Source organism: Zonotrichia leucophrys, chromosome 2 (genome assembly GCF_028769735.1).
Source record: "Zonotrichia leucophrys gambelii isolate GWCS_2022_RI chromosome 2, RI_Zleu_2.0, whole genome shotgun sequence".
In the NCBI taxonomy this organism is placed as follows: domain Eukaryota; kingdom Metazoa; phylum Chordata; class Aves; order Passeriformes; family Passerellidae; genus Zonotrichia; species Zonotrichia leucophrys.
Genome location: NC_088171.1, coordinates 88,286,715 through 88,310,229, shown reverse-complemented (window position 1 = coordinate 88,310,229; position 23,515 = coordinate 88,286,715). Strand labels below are relative to the sequence as shown.

General features: G+C 38.9%; 1 long non-coding RNA gene across 1 annotated transcript; it reads right to left on the bottom strand.

The window, feature by feature from the left end:
* Positions 1-1,012: 1,012 nt before the first annotated feature.
* Positions 1,013-2,810, bottom strand: LOC135443232 (uncharacterized). Its single transcript, XR_010438900.1, has 3 exons — positions 2,674-2,810; positions 2,188-2,268; positions 1,013-1,895 (listed from the first exon to the last, which is right to left on the bottom strand). It is a non-coding gene; the product is annotated as an uncharacterized LOC135443232 (long non-coding RNA).
* Between the last annotated feature and the right edge of the window lie 20,705 nt (positions 2,811-23,515).

Genomic DNA, 23,515 nt, shown 5'->3' with positions numbered 1-23,515 from the left:
AATTTAGAGAGGAAGATAAGAAACCAAAGCTTCAAGCAGAGAGGGAAAATGTAACTTCAATATCAGGGAAAACTTCCCAGTACAAAGGAAATTGGACAAAGGATAAACTTTCAGGAAAGACTGCATAATATCTATCATTGCAGAAGCTCAAGGTCAAATGACAGACCCTGATCTATTTAATATCAGTTAAGAAGAACTGAATCATACCTGCAGTTTAGGAGGATGACCCAAGCCCCAGTCTTCTACCAAAAGGTTCTCATCAATAATCCTTACAAGTAACATATCTTAAGCTTTTGTCTTAATATAAACCACTAGCTCTGTTTAGCATGGGATTAAGTATTATAATCTGTAAGGCTTAAGAAATTAGAATATTCTCTCTATAGGTGTGCAAGAACCTGTGACATTCCAATAAACAGAAAACTCCTAAACACTTAAAAAGAACATGCAGCAGTTAATGGACAGGACCAATAGCAATATCTGAAGTTGCTTAATGGTGTTTAACTACAGACAGCCCTGTTGACAGATCACACCTGACCATCTTCTGAGCTTTTATAAAATGCAGATGCCTGAAAGAGCATTATACATGCTGGTGGTGTTCTCCTTTACCTTTCCAGCTCTGTGCATCTGGCATTAAGTTTTGTGTTATTTGGATGAAATCGCTGCTCTGTCTTTCCTTAGCACACCAGCTGCCTACCTGGATAATATTTGGTTTACTGCTGGGATTTTTGTCCTCCTTTGGAAGGTAATAATTCTCCTCCCAAATATATTTTCCTTGTTAATTATTGCCTGATTTTAACAAACTTACAGGAAAAAGATAATAGTGTCTTCATGCATGACTTCAAGTTTTCTGATTCTGCTTGAGCTTTGTGATCTATGTTGAATGCTGCTGTCACACTTCTGAGTTTCAGATAAACTTTTTAAAAGAGGAATACAGAGAAATGTGCTCTCATTGAAGAAAAACACATAGATAAAAATGTGATGCCATAATTGAAATATACGTAACAACTTAGAACACAACAGAGGAACTGTTTAATAGCTTTTGCATTAATTATTGACAGGGTTTCAGATACCTCAGATAATGTTACCTCTGTGCATTGAAAGCTTGTTAACATAAAAAAGCTAATGTAAACTAGTTGGACTATGCTTTCATTTAAACTGCTGTGAACTTTTTGCTCATTAGAACAGAGTCTTTCTAGCCCTGAGGCTTATCTCCATCAATCTTTCTGAAAAAGCAGAAGTCTGGCCTGTGTCAAGTTAAAGCAAAAGGCCATATGTATTCTGAATGCTGCATAATGCTGTCCTAGTGTCCTTTCTTGCCATTATGGAAAACAAGTTTCTGTCTAGCTTTTTGCTTTATATAGGCTTGAAACCCTGAGTCATACAACAAATTGTGCTTTAGGTCTGTATGGTAACAGCCAGCTACAGCAGAGTGGAAAATAAATCCTGTAAGGACAGGAGAGAATCACAAAATGTGAATGCCCCAAAGATGTATAGGACCCCTTCCACGGAGTCCTCTTGACCTTTTGAATGAAGATAGGAAGAGCAGGAGCAAGACAGGTGATGCTGAGACTTGTGATGAAGAGGAATGAATGTGGATTTTCCTAATCAGGTGGCTGTGCACTTCAGCTGCAGAGATTGTTACAAACAAGCTGTTAAAGGTTATGCAAAGAATTAACTAGGGGTAAATATTTTGTGCTGAAGGAAGCATTTTTAGCTTGCAAATGAATGGTTTGAATCTAAGTTGTGGTGTTGTATATCATGTGCTCAGCCTTGTTGCTCCTCCAGCACTCTTCCTTCCCTTTTGGTGTTCAACTATCTTGCATATAATGCTGTGTCTGAGTTCAGGGCTGTAGTAGAGGACTTCTAGTTCTTCGCTGGTAAAACATGCTGCACACCTGTAGATGTACATCTATAAGTAAGGTAAAAACTTAGTGTGGCAACAATTGTATGCAAACACAAGACTCAGACCAACTATTCTATTTCCTCTCCAGAGAGAAAAAGGCATTTTCTCTTCAAAGCTCTCAGAAATTTTCTGAGAGTTTTTTGTTGGGTTTATAGGCTGAGATCTTTTCTTTTCCAATGAACTTTTATGAACTCCAAGGTCAAATCATGCAGGCTGAATTAGATAACAGTGTCTAGAGAGAGGATGACTCAGTTTATTTGGGTGGCACAATATGAGCTACTCACAGTCCCAAGAGTTTCTCTCAGCATGTCAGGGATTTGCAGGTGATATTTCTGCTTGTCGGCTTCCTCTTGAAGATTTTCATACTGTAAAAAAAAAAAATTAAAAAATCTAAATCATATTCACCTGGTTTATTAAGGAATAATTTGTAAGATTTAAGGAGTTGCCAATAATGAAAGGGAGAGGCTTCTGTGTTCTGGAGGTTTAGGATTTCTTTTATTTATTGTTGAATATTTTATGTACATATTTGACACGTAACATGTCAACAATATTTCAACAGTCTCATAGCATCTTTTGAGGAGTGTGTGATGGAGACCTTGGGATGGTATCAGAGGTGGTGCCAGGTTGCAGGGGTGGATTGTGGCTTGTAATGAGGCTCCCTTGGGGTCAGCCTTTCCAGGCGGGGGATGCAGTCCCGGTGGGAGCACAGCCACAGAGCACCAGTCCCACACCTCCAGGTCACAATCCAAACTGGTGGGAGACTGGCTTGCCTTCTTTGGGAGAGGTGGCACTGTCCTTCAGAAGGGACTCAGCAGGAGCCACCTTGGATAAGAAGTGTAGGCACACAGTTTGTGTTAATTGGGAGTGGGGCTGTGGTGGAGCCTCATCCCCAATGGGTGCAGCTGTGCAGGACAGGTGAGCAGCACTGACGGTAACGGGACATGGAGTGCCCAGATGTGCTGACCAACCACCAAAGGCTGCAGAGGGCACACAGGTGTAGGGCATGTAAGGTGAAGGGTAAAAAAGGCTGGGCTGAACAACAAGAGAGAGCACGTGCTTGAAGCATTCTGAAATTGTATTGTGATAGTTTGTATATGGTGACCATCTCAACTGTGATGGGTGGTGCATGCTGTGAAAAACAAGCACATCAGCTACTTTTACTGTAAGTAATGTCTCCGTAACAAAGTTTGTAATCTGCATTAAGAGTAGCTAAAGTATTTTAGTCTTGTTTAGGAGGCAGAAGTGAGATTTTGGGGTTTTTTTGGTTTTTTTTTTTTTTTTTGTGGCTCATTGTTGCTAAATCTAGAGCAGAATTCAGCTGCCTTCTTGCTCAGGACAACCTACAACTTTTTTTCTGCTGAACTTAATGTAATTGTAGAAGCTTGCTGACGTTTTTGTTAGGAGACAAGCATTCCAATAAATAATCTGAGGAGTTGCTCTATGATAGACTGAGTCACTGTTTTCTGAAATAGGCCAAAGATCATCTAATTTATATGCCTGATCTTCCATCTGGATGTCTGTAAAACCCTTTAAAACTTTAAGAAAAAATATGCCTGGTCTTGTCTCAGTTCTGAGCAAAGAGTTTTGATTCCTGGAACTGGTTATGCCATTAAAAAGAGTGTGTGATTTTTTTGTTTTTTTATGATGGGATCAGAAGATGTGAAAGGAGGGAGAATAGGGCATAAGCTTATTGTCACTTTTTTGTTTTTAAATCAAGAAATGCACATCTGTTGATTTGTATTCACAAGTTATCTAGCCATGAAAAGAGTAGGTGAAAAGAGAAAGCCTGGTAATTGAATAGTTCATTTTCAACAGCTTGTCAATGAGATTTCAAATCCCCTTTTCCACTGCTGACAGTATTTTTTCTTGTGCCTGCAGTATGGTTTCCCTTGTGATTTAGAGCCACAGCCCGGCTTGAAGTTTTTCTGAGTCATCAGTTACATATCCTCTATCTCATATATTTATTGTTGCCCTGTGAGTACCTTTGTCTAAAAAGGTTTTAGAATTAGACTTTTGTCAAAGGAATCTTTCATTAAAATTTCTCAGGACTCTTTCCTCAGAAACTTCTTCAGTCTGTCCTGCATTTCCTGCAGGAGCTTCTGTGATCTAGATAGGTTTATCATGAGGGATTACTGGTTTGGTTGGTTTTCTTAAAAAAAAACAAAACACAACAACCTGCAAGTTTCACGAGCTTTGGAAGTTTTGTGTTTGGAAAAGACATAAATAGTCTGCTGTGGTTGTAATATTTAAGGCTCTTTCCACAACAGCCAGTTCACATCCTTCATATCTGACTCCCATAGGGGTTTTATAAATTTAGGTATATTTTTCTTATTTTGAGTTGAAAGCTATAAAATAAAGTGTCCTTTTTCTCATATTAGTCAACACTGTCATGCTTTGTTTTCCTCTTGAAGAATTTACTTTTCGCTTTTATTTCCCTGCTGCTTGTTTGGTTTTTTTTAGGAATGCTAATTTGAAATGTCTTTTCATGTATTTTGAAAAAAATGTTTTACTTATAAGATTGTAAAAATCAAGCTGAAAGAAATAATTCTATGAAATCAGCAGGTTGTACAGCATTAATGAGGGGTGTGCTACATTAACAGGAATTTAGGCAGTGATATTTATTGCTTCCTAGATTTTCCATGGAAAACTTTAGCCCTTTTCTGGCAAGCAATTTTCATGGCTTTAGGTCGTTTTGAGGTTGATGTTCAAGTTACAAAAAAACCTGCACTTTTCTGAACTCTTTAGAAGGTAATAAGAGAGTTGAGTTTTCACTTCCAGAAGAAAGCCAAAAAACCTGATAGACAAGAGCTCTGAGTGATAATGGCTCTCCTATCAGTTTGACTTCATAGCTTCCTGATCTGTGCAGTATGGCCAACTTCTCTCTATAGGAAACATGGAGGTATGAAACTTCTGTAATTCTGTTCACTTTAACTCCTAATTAAATGAAAATAAAAATATCACACAGCACCTGAGAAAGCCAGCTGAGGAACAGATATTATAAAATGTGCACAAAATACAACAAAACCCAGGAGTTTAACACTGAATAGAAATAAGAAAACCTCTAGCTCGTGTTTTGTCCATTTTCTTACTACAGAAATTAAACAGAATGGATTTACTGGAATGTGTGTCTGATGCATTTGCAATCAAAACTAGGAACTCATCCCTTCAAAAAAATCTCTGCTAAACCACTGTTTTAGTGGGCAACCTGACAGCTCTGTGGCTCTTTTGGACTTTTCTTTCCATGACTTACTGAAGATATGGATGCTCCATAATGGTTCATTCCTTGTGCTGGCAACACAAACTTTTTCATGTAACTTAAACAAGTATTCTTTCTGTGTTTTAGCAGGGGTAAGGTTTGCCTCAAGGCTTATAAGCCAAATTGATATCTCTCTCCCTTGCAAAAAGAGTTGTAGTTTTAAAATTGGATTTGTTTTACTCATGTGGTTAAAAATGGTGCTCTCAATATTTGAACAGATAAACTGTGTTTAAAATAAATTGCAAATACAGAAAACATAAACTAAATTAAATGTACTGACCACTTTACCTGTGAATACAATAGTCTTCTGGAAACTAGCTATTTTAAAATCGAGGTTAGGATTATGTTAGATTTTCTTCACTACAGTTGTCCAAGTAATGCTTCTGAATAGAAGTGGTATCCAATTATGAAGCAGCCTGTGGCAATTTGCATCATGGAACTCAAAACATTTATAATCTGGAAGAAGGAAATGAGAAAAATATCAGGAGTTTCTTCTTAAATGCTGAATTCTGAATTATATACCATTAGCACTTTGCAAAACTGCAAAGCAGAATAAAAACAGGTTTTAAACAAACTGATTTATTATGCCAACAATACATCTGACCTAGTTTTAGAACTTTTCCTTTTTTTTTAATAGTTCTGTACTGTCAGAACACCAGTACAAGCCAGTAAAATGATTAAAGCATTCTCTCTAAATTTCAGAGGATGACAGAAGTATACTGCAGCTGTGATGGACAGGAATGATTTGTACCAGCTGTGATAAGCTTGATGTGAAACTGGCAGGCCACACTTTCACTGGTTGAAATCAACCCATAAAAAGGTCTTTGACGATACTAATGTGGTCCTGAATGAGAGAAAATAATTTTTTTCACATCTTTATAAAAAAAAGAAAAATATTTTCTATGAAAACTAGCAAAGATATGTGGTATCTAAAAAAAATACTTTGGCATTAAGTCTTTAAAAATTAAGATTCCTTTCCCTCATGCTATGCAGTCATTTTATATACTGAGAAAAATCTTCTCTTTCCTGTTATTGGCAGGGCTGTTGTACTGTGTAACACCATCTTTTAATTCCTTTTGGTCCTCTTGGTAAGCTCAGAACTCTTTTTATGAGGGGTCCAGAATGCAGTGCAAACAAAAGTGTGTGCCATAATCTTATAAGAAAATGGAACTGAGAATGAACTGAAACAGATTATTGGTGTTTGTATTGCTTTGTATGTTTAGTGCGACCTTAAGCAGTTAATACTAGAATAGTTCTCCTGAATTTCAGTGATAGTTTGCATCTGTGTTACATTGCTTTAAAAATTGATTTGGTCAGTTGCATAAGCAGTGGAGACATGGACTAGCAAAATAAATAACCAGGGATATATGTTCCATAGACTTTTTTCCCCCTTTGAAGTGAGTTAATTGAAAACAGTATATAGGTATTGACTAGGACATCTGGCCACTATATGTTTTAACAGAACCCATAAAACCAATCATGATTAAGTTGAATAGATCAATATGAAATTTACTAAAGCTCTCTTAAACTTTAAGCAGTTAAAATCAATAGATAACCTACAGCAAACAGACACAGAGTGGCCCTTGATTGCCAACAGAGTTAAACATCTCCTTGTAGAGAGGTGGGGGTGGTGGTGGAATAGAGAGCTCTTGTATGTCAGCAGAATTGTCAGTGTCATTGCTGTTCCAGGAGCTCCTCTTAGGAAGAAATGCTTTTGGGAACTACTATGATGATCTGGTTTTACAACAAAACCAAATACAGAGCTGTGGGCATCATCTCCATTTTTGGGTTCAACCCCAAGTGTTTCATCCTGCCCACTACTTAATGCTCACAGGAGTACAGGTCCTCTCACAAAACTGCAGGCTGCAGGTCTCTGCTCAGCTCCACCGGGCTCCACTTCTGGGTCTCTCTCTCAGGCTGAAGTATATCCCAAAGCGAATTTCCACCAGAATTTGAGAAGGCTGTAACTTGGATTTGAGCATAGTAACTAAAGCACATATCTAAAATCAGTGATTTTCGGCTGCGTTTTTTTTTTTTTTGTGGTTTGGGGTTTTTTATTTGTTTTGTGTGGTGGGGTTTTTTTGTTTGTTTTTTTTTGTTGCTTTTTGTTGGTTTGGGGTTTTTGGGGGGTTTTAGAAATTGCTATTATTTATTTCCAGACTTTTCTTTATTCTTAAAGCCCTAAACACTTGAGAATGCTCACAGAATAAAGAAATAACTGGTGGAGTTGCACTTTTTTGTATATTTCCAGTTGCTGTACCTGGGCAGATGTGAAAGGTGCTGGGTGCCCATACCTAGTTTTAGACTAGGGTGGGTGCCTGCAACGCTGCATGTCTCATCCCAGGATTTTCTGTGATCTGCAAAGGACACACTGAACTCTGTGCTGCCACTATTACACCAGTGTTGGTGCCTGACCTCCTTAGTTTTTGGTTGGGTTTGTATAAAAGGCTTGCAGGAGTTTCCTCCATAGGTTGCAAACTGAATATGTCCGTACTAGCAATTTAAGCTTATACTGATTACAGCCATAAATCATAGCTTGCGATTATTGTGATTCCATAACCACAAATGTGGTCTTGGCTGTTTTTTTGTTTTTTTTTTTTTTTATTCAGCATTAGTATTTTTTATGTTTCTAGATGTCGGTTGGTTAAGAAACTGCCAACCAACTGGTTCTGTAATTCTAAAAGGTAGGCTTGGCCTAAAGCAATAAATATTGGAGGCCTTGGTTTTAAAATTTAGCCAGTGTTGGTGGACCCTCTGATCTTCTTGGAGACCTGCATATTTCCCTGTGGCTAGTGATTTGTGTGCAGGGTAAAGGGATTAAAATAATGCTGAGGCTTTGGCTGGATCTACACAACATAGAAGGAGAATGGGAAGGCAAGAGATGTAGTGCCTGAAATAGGCACTGGGATGATTCTGCTCATCACTGAGGAACATCTAACTCCAGTTGGATTAAATAATGCATTCAGAGAATAGGCCACTAAAAGCCAGGAGGGTAATTCAGATTGGCACAGCCAAACCAAGGGTGCAGTGCTCCTACTTGGTGTAATCTGCCATGCTGAATAGCTTCATAATTCAAGGAAACACTATGTGTAAGAATAAAGGTAATTTCACTTGGGGTTTCGCTTGGGGCCAGCAACATTTTATGGGTTATTTTTCTTTTTAATGTTAGGTGAGTGAAGTTAAGGATATGTGTTGTCTTATACCCTGCTGGAAAAGATGGGTTTGTATAATTTGTTAGTCATCTTTCCAGAGCTGCTTTCCCAGCATGTCCCTAGAGATGCACACATTGGTAGCACAATTACTGTTCTTTTATGTTGCATTGCTGAATGCAGCACAAACTTTTCAACAATGAAGATACCACGGGTTGTAACAAAGCAATAAGACCATCCTTTCTCCCTCAGTGTTGGATTTCTTGCAGTAACTGAGAGAGAAATTCTTATTCCCAGATGTGTATTAAATCTTTATAATAAAAACATTTTTTCTGATTACTTACAATTTAGGTCTAAAACAAAGCTCTGACACTAATCACTTTAACAAATTCTTTTACTAGGACTTGAGTCAACTGTCTTTGAAGTGAGTGGAAGTCTTTGAATTTACTGAGAGTTAGTAGAGGCCCCTACATTATAAGCAGCACTTGGTTGATTGGATTAAAAAAAACCCACTTATAGTAACTGCACTTACACACAGCATTAAAACTTTCAAATAACAGCCTTCTAATAAAATCTCAATTTCTAAAACATGTGAGCCTAATTATTATTCATCTGTGCTTGCATGCTCTGCTACCTCTTGCAAAGCTTTCTGCCTCATATATCATGTTGTAATTAGTAAAGTGGGAAAACACATTCATCTCTTCTTCAAAGAAAAAAATCACACTTTAATCTTAAGTACATCATAATTGGCAAGAGAAAAAAAGAGCGGGGGATGTATCTGAAGAGTACCTCAAGGATTTTGCATAGTCTATCTTTTTATTATTGCTGTATAGCTTTTATTTCTTTATTATTACTGGCTAGAAAAAAATAAGGGAAGAGAGTCACAAAGAAAGAAACACATGGACTGTTATGAGGAAGCATCAAACCAAGGAGAAACACCCTGTATTGCGAAAACCTTCTCTCCTTCCCTTTTTGGAACAAAACCCTGAAAGTTGTTCAAAAATATATCTTACTCATAGGACTTAAAGAGCCATCAGGCTGAGGCAGCAGCTTATGGCTTTTGAAACCCTGCAGAACAGAAAAAAATATTTTTCTAAATTATAATTCAGATGGTGCTGCATAGTGGTCCATGGGCTATTCTGAGAGTATGCAAAAATCCAGTGGTCTAATATTTGCGAATTCCAGGTTAAAATTCCCTACTTCTTTATGAAAACAGCCAGTAAGATGAAAATGAAATACATATTTTCACAACAATGGAATTGGGGTATGAAAAAATCTGCCTCTGTAATAATCTTGAATGTGGTCAGTTATTCAAATGGATAAATCATTTGAGGCTGCCATTTGATGTTGTTAATTTCTCTTTCAGTACTGTAAAATGATCAATGAGCTAAAAAATATTCAGCTGGGCTAAATATTTAACAATAAGAGCACTGGGGATATATATTTTTGAATAGTATGAAATGAATGAAAGGTTAAAAATTAGCAAAATGAGACTAAAGAATGATAGGGTATTCTTCCCTAGAGTCAGTTTACTGAGGATCCCAGAATTCTTTACGCAAACTTTGTCTGAATCTCACAACATCTTTAAATATTATAATGTGCTATTTAGAAAAAAATAGGCCTGGGAGCCTAGCTTAGGACCAATGTTTTGTTTCAAGTGTGTTGCCCAAACTTAAACATAAGGTAGTCTCAGATGAAAGCAAAATTTAAGAATTTTTTGTCTTTCCCTTCCATTATATCAAATCCCAGAACCCGAAGGTTTATGCGGTAATGCGTAGTACCTGTCTGTGGTTACTGATGTTTATTCTGGGCTTTTGCAAAGCTCAAACTGCAACTGAGACAGCTGAATGTATCTTTAGCACAGTAAATGAACTGCCTTTTTCACATCACAGTGAATTGAAAAAGCCCCCAATCTAGACTTCAATTTCTCTTTATTATAGCTCTCCAAGTCAGCAATTATAGCGAACTTCCATCCCTTATGGGTCTGGCTGAGTGTTCTCAAACTTTTAATCTTCCATTATCGTTAAATAAAAAATAAAATAAAACTTACATTTGCAGTCAGGTTCTGCAAATAAGCCAGTTTCCACTTAAATAGTCTATGGAGCAGAAAGAATTGGGCAGAAACTTACCCAGAGGAAAAGCCTCAGCAGATGAGTCCCAAGGAATTGGCTTGCTCATCCTCTGTGTGTTTAGTGTTTCTGTATCATAGTCACGACACTGCGCTTCTAGGGTTGACTTCTCTGCACTGGGATTAGAATATGCTTTTGTAAACACTTGGTTTAGGCATCATGACTTTGGCTAAGCCACTCTCAAGTGTTTTGCAGCCTGTGTGGAAGTGGTGGGTAACATATTTGTCTGTACCAGAGAGCACACTGCTCTGAAGGAGGTAGGATATGGCAGCTCTTGGCTGTGTGCTGAGGCTGACAGCAAACCCATCTGCCTGACCTCTGAATATCAGTGCTCTCTTTTTTTCTGGGTTCCTTTAGTGTATTGAGCAGAATAACTCGTGTTTGATGAAAGATATGCACGTGCTTTGTTGGGCAGCAGGCTGGAGAGTGTTCTCCCCATGCTTTGGAATTGTTGTGGGTGAGTCTGCCTCACAAGAGCAGGGAGCCAAGGTGTGCTTTAGGGCAGCAGCAGCAGTGGCCGCAAATGGAGGCCATTCTCCATGGGAAAAAGAAGTAAGTCATTTCTCCAGGGTTTGTTAATCAGATTAAAGGTGGCTTTTGGGGCTATAAGGTCTTGCAGGGTCCCAGTGCTGGCAGCTTTAGTTTTGGAGAAATCCAGCAAAGCTTGCAGGTTTCTAGCTTGGCATGGCCCCATCTGCCAGGGAGAGTGGCTGCAAATGGAGGCCACTGTGGGGGTGGCCCGTGAGCTCTCCAGAGGGTGCTGGGCACTGCAGGGTCTCATGCCACCCTGTGAGCTCTCCAGAGGGTGCTGGGCACTGCAGGGTCTCCAGACATTCTCCCTAACCAGCCCAGTTCTGCCTGACAGTGATGAAAAGAGAAGGGGGGAAGTCAGGTCTCCTTGAAACTTGTTCCAATAGTTGTCCAATTTTCAAACACCTTGGTTCAAACACAAATTTGTTGAGTATCATCTTTCAGGTATTAGCAGAACCACCACCTAAACCTTTGTTTTTTCCCTGCAAAGGAGACAAGATTTTTATGAAGCCATGTCTTATGCTACTTTCTGATAGTATAAACTGATAGAGGTCTTTCACTGAATTACATGTTTTCTAGTCTTTGAGTATTTTTTTTTTTGTCTTTGTCCTTCTACATTTTTCATTAGGCTTTTTTAGTATTGAAGAAAGCATTTTAGATCAGGAAATTCAGGTTTTCTAGTTATAATTCAATATACAGTATGTGCTACAGTCAGGAATGTAACCGCCAGAAAAGAACCATAAGAAGGTACACGTGAAAATACATAACACTGTTTTTCCTGCCTTACCACTCTTTGCTATCTTCACAATAGATAACTTGCTTGGATCATATATCCATTGTCCAAATGCTGAATTATACTGCTGCACACACAGCTTTTAGTTCTTGGCTCAGTGACTCTTGGTTACCAGGCTTACTCTTTTAACAAAATGAGTCTTGTTGCATATGAATATCTTCGTTCAGTAAAATAAAATGAGTCAGTAAGTTTTAGCTCATTAGGCAAAATGATGCATAAATGAATAAAAATACCCCTATTTGCTGCTATAAATATGTTACAGAGAGTAAATATTAAATTGGATCTAACATTTAATAACGGTAACAAAATTTTTTTTAAACTATAAAGTATAAACATATTGATAGCCAAAATGAGCAACTTGGATTTTAGTCCGTCATGGGGTGTAGAAATGTAAAGCAATGTCAACAATGCACAAAGGCTGGAAATATGCAGATGATATACTTCTGCTTCAAAACCACAAAATGCTTTCCAGCAGTGTACAGGACATAACTTTTCCTAGATAATTAAAATATTTTGAAATATTTTGCAGAAAGTAAAATGCTAAATGAACCCCAAGCAGAATTCTTCACTTAGCTGGCTTGAATCTGCCTTTTCAGAATGTTTTATGGGTTTACAACCACTGTAAGTCTACCAATATTGTTTAGGCTAAAATTGTGACGGTTCCAGCTTCTTGGGGCTTCTCTAAGTGGGTTTCAAACAGTGTCAGAATTCAACAGTCTTGTCATGCAAACCTGGAAAGTATTGAAAATGGCATTAAAGATCAGATGGGGCAGTGGATGTGGAAAGCCTTGACCTGACCATGGTTGCAGAGGAAAAACCTTAATTCTTGGTAGCTTTTTTACTGGAGTACAGGCTTACTGAATGGAGTCCTTTCCTAGCAGTGAGTATGGATGTTGCTTTTGTATGAGGGAAATGTTCAAGTTTCATCAGATATTGATTCCCTACACAGTGCTGTGAGCCCAAGGAGTACAGAAACTGGAGCTGTTATGAGTGCAGCCCTTCAACTTCACAACTTTGTCAGTGGTATTTCACACAATTTCTAGATTATAAGAGTCATCATGAAAGTGATCTGAAAGCTACAAAACAGTTCAGCACCCATGCTATTGATTTGATTAGAGTTGATTTATCCCAGATAAACAAACAAAAAAAAACAAACAAACAAAAAACCCCAAAACCCAGCAAATATTTGGGAATTGAAACAAATATTAACACAAATTGTAATGGCATGCTAATTTTTGTCCAGGCGACATAGACACTATAGATCTGTCATAGTGCAAGTCTTTTCCTAGAGTTGATAAGAAATGACCAAAATTCTATCATTGTGGGAAAGTAGCATGTATATTGTTAAATGACTCTATTTTTTAGGGATGGAGAACTTTTTTGTAAGGTGATAATAGAGAAATGTAACTGAACTCAAGAAAGCTCAGTGATCTTCACTTTAATCTTGACTGAGCTGTCCCATTCTCTCTCCTTGTACCTCTACTAATTAGTTTACCTTCTAAAGCATAAAATAATTTTCCCCATCCCACTTGTGTCTGAACAAGGCTTTAAGTCAGATAGGCTGGTAGTTACCACTAGTTACAGCTCCAAGGCCTGGAATCAACCTAATTCCTAAAGCACCCATATTTCTCCATATTTGCTGCCGGACATAAACAGCTCAGCAGTTAAATTCACATGAAGATCCCCAAACCAGAGTGCTAAGCACCTGTGAGGGCTGAGTGGCAGCCCAGCTGCTGACAGGAGCCTTGCACAAAGCCTAGAAAGGGCTCCCATGTTAAAGCCTTTCATCCACAAGGCAGAAGAGCAATCTCCTGTGCTGCCCTGCTTTTAAACCTCTCTTTGGGATGTGAATCCAAGACAAACATCTACTTACACCCCAATCATCTGGCTACAGTGCTCCAACAAGACCCTGGTGACCTGGTCTCTCTGACTGACTTGGTCACTTTCATTTTGAGTAAAGCTCAAATTCCCTGGTCAGATGCCAGGAGACTGGATCTACCCCACCACCAAAGCAGAATTGGTTTCCTTTTTCCTACTCAAGCTCATCAACATGATGCATGAATATGGAAGACTTCTACATTGAGGACTGAGAGTGCGAACTCTGTGCTCTCCCTGTTTCTTCATGATTAAAGAGCTCCTCTCTGAATTTCAGCGCTTATGGTGAAGACTGCTCCAAAGGAAGTCTCCTATAGGCCAGCCAAAAACACAGGTCAGGTGTTTAAGAATAGGTTGGGGTCAGCTGTGCCCCAAAAGTGTGCAGAGAAAGCTCAGAAAAGATTATTCAGGGTCCAATCTTATGTCCTTTACTGTGGAAATCCTAAGGATACTTGATTATATAGTAGAAGTGATGGCTTGGACCAGAAACACCAAAGGCAAAATTGTGACTTCAGATCATTCCCATAGGTCTGTCTAACATAGTGGTCCAAAAGAAAGCAGTATCTAGTAAATCTCTCCCTTTCAAGCCAAAAAGTCACATTACACACAGAGAGCAAGATGAGATGCTACTTTTCAGATGACTGACAGATCATTACAGTTTTTGAAACCTAGAGTTTTAGTAACCTGTCCTTTTTTAGTCAATAACAGTGATGCCCCCACTCCCAAGCTCCTTCCTAGAGCTCAGATTTGTTCTAGTGAGACATAAATCAGTTGTAACATTTTTCTTTTGTCTCTCAGTGAATTGCTGTCACTGAAAAGGATGATATATTATTATCTGTTGACAATAGAAAATAACTAAAGTGCTAATCAGATCCTACATTCTGGGATCAATACTGAATTTCTTACTAGACTCTTTTACATCCCTGTGCATAGCCAATTCCCTTTTATTCCAGACATCACTTGAGCATACAACAACCAGTATCCCAGTAAATTAATGAAATGTGGTTTCTGGCACGTTGCTACCTTGTTCAGTGAATCCTTCTGAAATGAACACTGTTCCCCCTAATACAAACCTTCATGGAATGGGGCATCACACTTTTGCAGGCTTAATGTAGTTAGAAAGATATGATCCCCTTAGTATCTTTGGAATAGCTAGGACAGAAATACTCTTGCTGCATGTGGAGGACTGCCAGCAGGTGAGTTTTCACTCACTTAGGGTCCTTGCTAGTGTCCTACTTCCCATGCTTCGCTCTGCTTTAGCTTGTCCAACCTTTTTTGCTCATCCCTTTTGTCTACTCTACTCTTAATGTATTCCCTAAGTTACCAAAGACTCCCAGATCTCTCAGTAAAAGGGTTCTCCCATCCATCCCTTCACACTTTCTGGATTCTTTTTGCCCTCAGCTGTCCCTCAGCCAGCTCTGTCCTTCCCCACTGCTCACTCTCCTGATTGTAGCAACGTAGAAAAGTGTGGGTGTGCATCCAGGAGAGTCCCTCCTAATGCCCATGTTTAGGGAAGTAATATTCAAGTTCCCTGTCTGTGGAACTTGCACACTAATATCCCATTTCTGGTGGACCTCCCCTTTCTGGCTCTATGCACCTTGTAGTGTTTATGCACTTTTGCACTTTATTCATTTGCTTATAGATGGTTAAATTCCCAAGCATTCCAAAATGACACTGTGTAAACAAAAATTAGAAGTTGGTGAAAAGTAATAAAAATCTTGGCCTGGAACCATTCTGAGCACAGGAAATGGTGCAAGTTTTTCTGGTGAGAAATAATGAGTTCATATATTTTTATCTGATGTATTGCTGTTTATTAGTGGCTGTTTTATTATATTCATGCTCAAAGCAGGTGGCTGCTGTCTACTTTGTCTCCCATTGGAGCTGTCGGCTTTAAACTCTTTGAAGTTGCCCACTGGTTGAAGCTTTCAAGAGCCAAAGTGCCTGGCTAAGGGAGTCCCCCTGTGCACAGGAGTCTGGAATGCAAATGAAAGTGGTACATGCTGAAGGGAAGCTGGCTGCAGAATGAACAGGAAGAAAAGTCCAAGTAGCTTATTTTACATATAGGTGCTTTTCTTATTCTAGCAAAATTTCTTTGGTGCAGAGGAAATATACCTAATCTGTGGTACTATAGTTCTGCCACGCGACAGACTGCTGCTCATCAGACTGAGAGAGGCATATTTTCCTATATTTTTAAAAGAAAAAATATCTAACTTACCAGTTGAATGATTTTGAATTAGTATGCTTTCTGCATGTAAAGGAGAAAATGCCCCTCTTCTCTCTTCCCCTCAAGTTCTAATTGCCATTTGGAAACGGAAGGTAAGACCCTTGCCCCTCTTCTCTCTTCCCTTCAAGTACAAATTGCCATTTTGGATAGGAAGGTAAGAACCTTGCCCCTCTCTTCCCTTCAAGAGATATTTAAGAATGGAAGGTAAGGCCCATGCCCATCTTCTCTCTTCCTCTCAAGTACAAATTGCCATTTTGAATAGGAAGGTAAGAACCTTGCCCCTCTTTTCTCTTCCCCTGTAGTAAAAATTGCCATTTGGAAAACGAAGGTGAGACCACTGCCCCTCTTCGCTCTTCCCCTCTAGTACACATTGCCATTTGGAAATGGAAGGTAAAACCCTTGCCCCTCGTCTCTCTTCCCTTTAAGATGAAATTGCCCTTTCGAAAAGGAAGGCAGGACCCTTGCCCCTCTTGTCTCTTCCCTCAAGGACAACGAGATAATTGAGAATGGAAGTTAAGATCCTTGCCCATCATCTCTCTTCCCCTCAAGTTCAAATTGCCATTTGGAAAAGGCAGGTAAGACCCTTGCCCGTGTTCTCTCCTCCCGTTAAGTACAACGAAACATTTGAAAACAGAAGGTAAGACACTTGCCCCTCTTCTCTCTTCCTCTCAAGTAAAATGGCCAGTTGGAAAATGAAAGTAGGACCCTTGCCCGTCTTCTCCCTTTCCCTGAAATAGAAAGTGCCATTTGGTAAAGGAAGGTAAGACCCTTGCCCCTCTTCATTCTTACACTGAAGTTCAAATTGCCATTTGGAAAAGGAAGGTAAGTCCCTTTCCCCTCATCTCTCTTCCCCTCTAGTACAAATTGCTTTTTGGAAAAGGAAGGTAAGACTTGCCCCGCTTCTCTCTTCCCCTCAAGTACAAATTGCCATTTGGAAAAATAAGCTAAGAACACAGCAGCCAGGCAATAAGATAACATGTTCAGTGTGCCATAATCAGATGGTACCAAATGTATCCTTGGTACAACTCTGTTATTTTGATGGGATTACAGGAGAGAAAGGTACGGCCTGTTGACATTAAGGGGGAAATTTTTCCTGGATAGAGAGCTGCAATATCTCTACAGGTAATACTGATGTGATTGTTCCGTGTCTTGGAGGCACAGTCATTACAATTAATGGAGTGAGTCTACATGATATACAGCATTTTGTCGTATGTCTTTTTTTTCATTTAGCAGGCTTACACTACATTTTTATGTGTACCATTTCTGTTCAAGACTATTAGCTGTGATTTCATGCTCCCACTGCTCAGTGTGCAGTCTCTGGATTGAGTAGTAGAAATGTTTCTAAGGAAATAACATGACTAGTGACAGTAACTGCTAAGCAAATGGTACAGGTGGATGTGATTTACTGCTGACCAAGTCTCATTTGAACTGTTTGGCACACCTCTAAATTAACTGAACAGATGGTTTTTTAATTAGTTCTGTCATTTCATTTTCTGCATTCTTAATACATGTCAGGCTGTATGTCAGGGAGCATTAGCATCAATTTCAAGTGATACAAAAACATTCATAGCAATAATAAGCTGATAACAATAACAAAACATAATTAGAGAACAAATTGGGAGGTCTGCAGCTTTATAAACATGGTAAACCTAGATTTATGAGACTTCAGAGATTTGTTCAAAATGAGAAATACCTTGAACTTGCTGCAAACCATTAGTTCTGTGCAGACCTAGAGCATGCTTTTCTGGCTTCCTGTAGAGGGGTAGGACCTGCTAATGTGAATTGCCTGAGAAGAGCTCCTGAATTTATACATTTGATTTATCCGATTCCACCTTCCCCAAAGGGCAGAATCATATGCCTGGGCACTGAAGTGCCTTTTAGCTTCAGAGATGGCACTAAAATATTTAGTTATTCTTTCCTTCTGACCAAAGTGGTATTTGTCCAAATCAAAAATCCTTTCTATACCATTTCCAGCCAGGCTAATGGAACTGTTTCCAAGTGCAAGGTAGCAGCAGAATTTGTTCCAAGTATACTAACATGGCAGCAACTGTTGCACTCCCATATGAAATTAAATTGTAGTTGTTTCTCATGAAAAAGCAACAGAATATGATATAGTTTTACTAGAAAAATATTCCAGAATACTAATGATGTTGTTTACATGATAGTAGTTAACAAGATAAAGTGTAATCTACATAAAAACAAATTCTACATGACTGTATAGAATTAGAATGCCTCACTGTTCATATAGTTTAAGCTGCAAAGATTGCTTTTTATGCATTTATAACTCTCCATGGCAAACTAGATAAAATACTCGTTTCCTCCAAATCTATCTCTGCAGGAAGTACCTTAGAAGGATGGCAGGCCATAGATCACAAGTAGAATCAACATCTAAGTTAAAGAAAATAGCTTTAATCATAGACTTTCAAAATGTATTCCTCTTTGGATCTGCAGAAAATGGATAACATGTAAACAGGCCTAATCAGAGCAGTATTTCCAGCAACAGAATCCCAGAAGAATTAGACAGGAGAGTGCTCATCACAGGGACATAATGGTGTTTGGTAGGCTCTCCATCCCTTGACACTTTTTCCGCAATATTACACATAGTGCGAACTGCTTTATTTAATATACAACTTAAAAGTCTGGCATGTGTTTATTTAGGAGTATCGTCTTTGGATGTCTTACTAGTTAAAACACACACAGAAAAATGTTTGGGTTTTTTTTTCCAAGAATAAGGGAAGTATTTAAGCCTGAGTGACTTTATGGAAGTGTAAGTTATTACCTTGTTTTCTTTTGAGCAAAATCTTCTCAGCATCTCATGAAAGGCAATTGTCAGTAACACAGCTTCTGTTCACAGAGCAAACAATGTGCTGGCTGCCATGTAGATCCTGGTTAAAGTCTCCTCCCCAGTTCAGAACTGGGCCAAATGCCAAGGCCTTTGCTGTAGCCTCATCATATGGCTACTGGCTCTGCTGTGGTAGAGTATTTGGCTTTGGCCATTGACAGTATCCTGAATGTGCTGCAGCCAGCTCTAGGTTTTCTGTGAGATTTTTAATTTCAAAAATGTTACTTTGCAGATTTTAAAAACTTAACCTTGGATATTTTCAATTTCAGATCTTAAGTTGAATAATCTTATTTGATACTTTATATTGTCAGAGGATGTGTCTGGGAGTCTTCAGACATGGGAGGGGTATGCTGACCCAGACATGAATATATTTTGCACATATTCAGGCCTTGACAGATGAGAGCCCTGTGAAAAGCACAGCATAGCTTTCACTTCCTCACTTGCACAATCCTAGAAAAGTGTTTTCGGGATCTGGACTACTTCATAGCTAATGCTTTAACTTGTAATGGCAGTGCAGGATCTGATCTCCAGATTTGCTGCCCAGAGGGTTTTACAGATTCATCTGTGCCAGTATACAAGTGGGCTGGGGTGGCACTGCCCTGCCTCCTTTGCAAGGAGCACACTGTGCTCCTACAGAGCTTTCCAGTCTGACAAGCATCCAGAGTCACCCTGGTGCTCTCCTAAGTGGATAAATGAATGAGTTTTTAAACAAGGCTTGGAATTCTGTAGCTTTGAGGGGACAGGCAATGTTATGGAGACTGTCTTTGGCCATAGGCATGAGTGATGCTAGAAAGTGATGTTTACAGTCCTCAAGGTAGAGCAGCAGGCAGGATGTCTGCTGGCGCCCTGCTATCATCTCTGCCCAGCCTATCTGCCTTTGGATACAGAGATGACAGAGATCTCATTGACAAAGTAAATTTTGATGTGATACTAGTTTTTTTGTTTATGCATATACACATATATATATATATTGAAATGAATATATATATATTTACAGGAATAAAAGGTTTGTGTACACAAGGGCTACAGGGTATCAAATAAAACCAGCATGGACCAGATTAATACCAAAGACTTGCCCATGGCAAAACCTGTGGCTGAACTTGCCACAGAGTGCAACAGACAGAAAAATCCTCCAAGTTTGCAAAGGAATTGGGCATGTTGCTGGATGACACACTAATTAAGGTTATTAAATATTTAAGGCACCATCTCTGCTTCAGGAAGCTCTTAAAGCAGTTAGCACCTGAGGTTAAGGGAGGATGCTGGGTAATTGTTGCTACGTGCCTCCTTCAATTCTTCCTTGGGCATGAGTTATTAGCATATGACTGGAGGCTGATGCTAGGCTACCTATAACTTTATTTCACTCAGTATGGGTTTTTTTGAGGTTTTTTTGTATTCTTATGACCCCTGATTTCCAATGCAAAGTTTCAGGGCAGAACAATCTATGTTATTAAAAGAAGGGATATTTTGGGGAAAGCAAAAAAAAAAAAAGTCCGTATAAGAACATGTATTCTCTTTTCAAAATCTATGAACTGTGACAGCAAAAGAACCACCAGATCATGTGAAATGGAAGGTAAAAGTGAAGTAGGGAGGAGACAGCATGTGCTAAAGTTGCATGCCTGTGCTTTTAGGTTCCCAACACAATCAAAAGTGTTTTCATCCACCTGTAAACCACAGCCCTTGGTGTAAACAGCACATGACTTAAATCCTGACTAGCAGCTTGCTGAGGTAGCTGCTGAACAGACTCAAAACCTCAATAAAGATGTTGCGTGTTTCTGGGGAGCCCTGTAACAGATTATTCATGTCTAAATGCAGATTCTGAATAATTGTGTTGTGCTAGGCATAACATCATGTTTGTTTGTAATTGTCTGGGGCCTGAGGAAGAGTAAAGAAGATATTCCAAAACTTTTTGTAGCAGTGGGGAGGAAGATCCTTATGGGACAATAAAGAGTGGATTAATGTAGTTTCATCAAGACAATCTGAATAAATAGCCTTCCTTCATTCTCCAGCTGGTTTTAGTTGTATTATTAGTTGTTGATAAGAATTACCAGATACTTTTAAAAGAGTTAATGAGTTCTGGATGATGATTCATGATTCCTTAGTGTAAGTGATTTTTCATCAAACAGTTCTTACTAGAAATGTGGTATTCATTATTCATTAATTCAGTATTTGCAATTTATTGTTTTGTCATCTTTTTGTTTAAATATATTTAAAATATATTTATATTTTACAAGTACAAATACTGTCTGGTAACTTAGGACTAGTTGTGAACCATTAACAGCAAGCAGACAAAATGGAACAGTTTGACATCAGAAATGGTGTGTCCAAACTAGTTGGAAATTGCTTTTCATTAAGGAATTTGCTAATATAAATGATTACTTGTTCATGGTCAATTTGAAGCAAAACGTAAATTATTTTCTGTCAACATAGACACTGTTTTAATTAAATACTTGTATGGAATGAGTCTCTTGTTAGCTGCCTTGGAAGCTGGTGTTCATGAGAGCAAACACACCCGGCCTGGGAAATAAAGAAGAGTTGTCAGAGACATGCATTACCTGCAGGGCTATGCTGTTACTGGCACCACAGATGTGGTGGGATGGCCCTCAGGACTGGAGTGTTGGAATGGATGGATGTAGGCTCTTCAGGATGGACAATCAAGGGAGATGAGGAGGGGTTTCACTCTCTATGTCAATGACCAGCTGGAGTGTATGGAACTCCACCTGGGGATGGATGAGGAGATGACTGAGAGCTCATGGGTCAGGACTGAAGGGAGGGCAGGGACAGGTGACATAGTGGGGTCTGCTGCGGGCCACCTGACGAGGAAGACAGAGCAGATTTATCCCTTTTTTTATAGACAAGTAGGAGAAACTTCCTCTTCATGAGCCTGGGTCCTTATGGGGGACTTCAAACATCCTGATATGAGATGGAGGGGCAACACAGAAGGGCATAAGCAATACAGTATGCTGGAATATATATGCAGTATATTTTACTCATCTATGGTTTTCCCCTCCTTTCCTTCTTGGTCACCCAAGTCAGCATGTAGCAAGATCTCCTCACCACCTTAAAATATTTCAGTGGGAAGCAGCCTAACAGGATACTTCTGAGGCTGTCACTAGACACACACACAAGTGAAGTCACAGACAGAAAGTGATGTACTATTAGACTTTGAACAAACTACCAAATGACTTACAAGAACAGCAGCAATCAAAGTTCTACCTCTGGCAATGAGAAGCAAGTGACCTCAGGGTTTGTTTTCTGATGCCAAATTCTCTCTCTGCTGAACCATACCACACTGATGATGAAGTACCAAGGATATCTAAAACAGCTTATGATAACCTGATTTTTAAGCCCTGTGATTAATCATCTCTGGAGTCTCAGGCATACACAGGTAACAGCACTGTGGGAGGTGATGGTAAGTATATTTTGTGGGGTTTTTTTTGTTTTGTTTTTTGTTTTTTTTTCTTTGGTGATGAATGCTACGAAATTCTTTGACTTTCAGTGTGTTTCTACCATGTAATAAAAATGGTAATGAGAAGTTAAATCTTCAAGTGAAGAATCAGTCTTTCTGGGCATACTTTGAAAATCTGTTTTCTCTATTACATCTTTCACTTAGAAGCTACCTTCATGCCCTAGTAGAAAATAAGGTTGCATGTCACCTTTGGAACCTGACCTTCAGAATGGGAAATGATCTTTCAGATATGTGCTTTAGCTTAGGTTTGCTGTGATGAAGTGCTGAAGCCCAGGTGCTGGTCAACAGGCACTGAGACCGCAAATCTAGCTGCAACACATTTGTTTGCAAATACAGAGATTTGTAGGTAGTAATGAAGAGGCAGCAACTATCAACTTATGCTGATTAGTCCTCTTACCTGATGGTAATCCAGTGGTGCTGGAAGTGAAACTGCTGTCAGAAACCAGAGTTCTCTGGGAAGAGAAGTAGATAAGTGCAGATATTAGCAGTGTGCTAGGATAGCAGAGTAAGACAAAACTTCTGGCGAGTTATCTATTCAAGTGGGATCTCCTAAGGTTCCACAGTCTCTCTCAGCAAGCATGCAGGATGAAAAGAGACGTGAAGATGTCACATTTCCCCCTATCCCATTTCTCCAATCAATAAATATTCAGCTGGGTTTTATGAAACACTGCATTTGCTGCTTGTGCAAGCTCCTTCTCTCCTCTAATAACAGAAATATGGCAGCAGCAGCCAAAATGGAAAACATGGATCTGAGATTGACCAGTCACCAGAGTATCTGCCATTCTCTTTGTGTAGGGAATATGAGCACACTTGGAGATTAGAGCAGGAAGTTAAATTCTGTACTAAGTATAACTCTTCAGAAGGAATGGTCTTCAGTATGCACTGCAGAACATTTCAGAGGGTTCAGTTTGAAGCATTATACAGAAAAATACAACATGAAAAATACTGCACTATCCACCCATGAAAATTTGCACAATAATTTTAATATTATCTTTGTTTCTTATAGCTATTGCAGCTGAGGTCAGTAAATGTATAAAGGAAAAAAATCTTAAAGAAAAAATAGAGATATGATTTTGCTATACTAACTTAGGTGATCAGATATCATATGTACAGTGTACAAAGCCACATTCAGGATGAATTCAAATGGTGTACAGGAAACTAAAAAGCACATTCATCTTGTATATTTTAATAATGGTTTTACTGGCTCACATTGGCAATAATGTCTTAATTCAATAAGTCTCAATTCAGTAGTTCAGTCTTAAATCTTGGACAGCTGGTAGAAATTTTAATGGAATTCAGCAATTTGGTCAATATATGAGAACTGAGATAAGCAAATTAAGATCTACC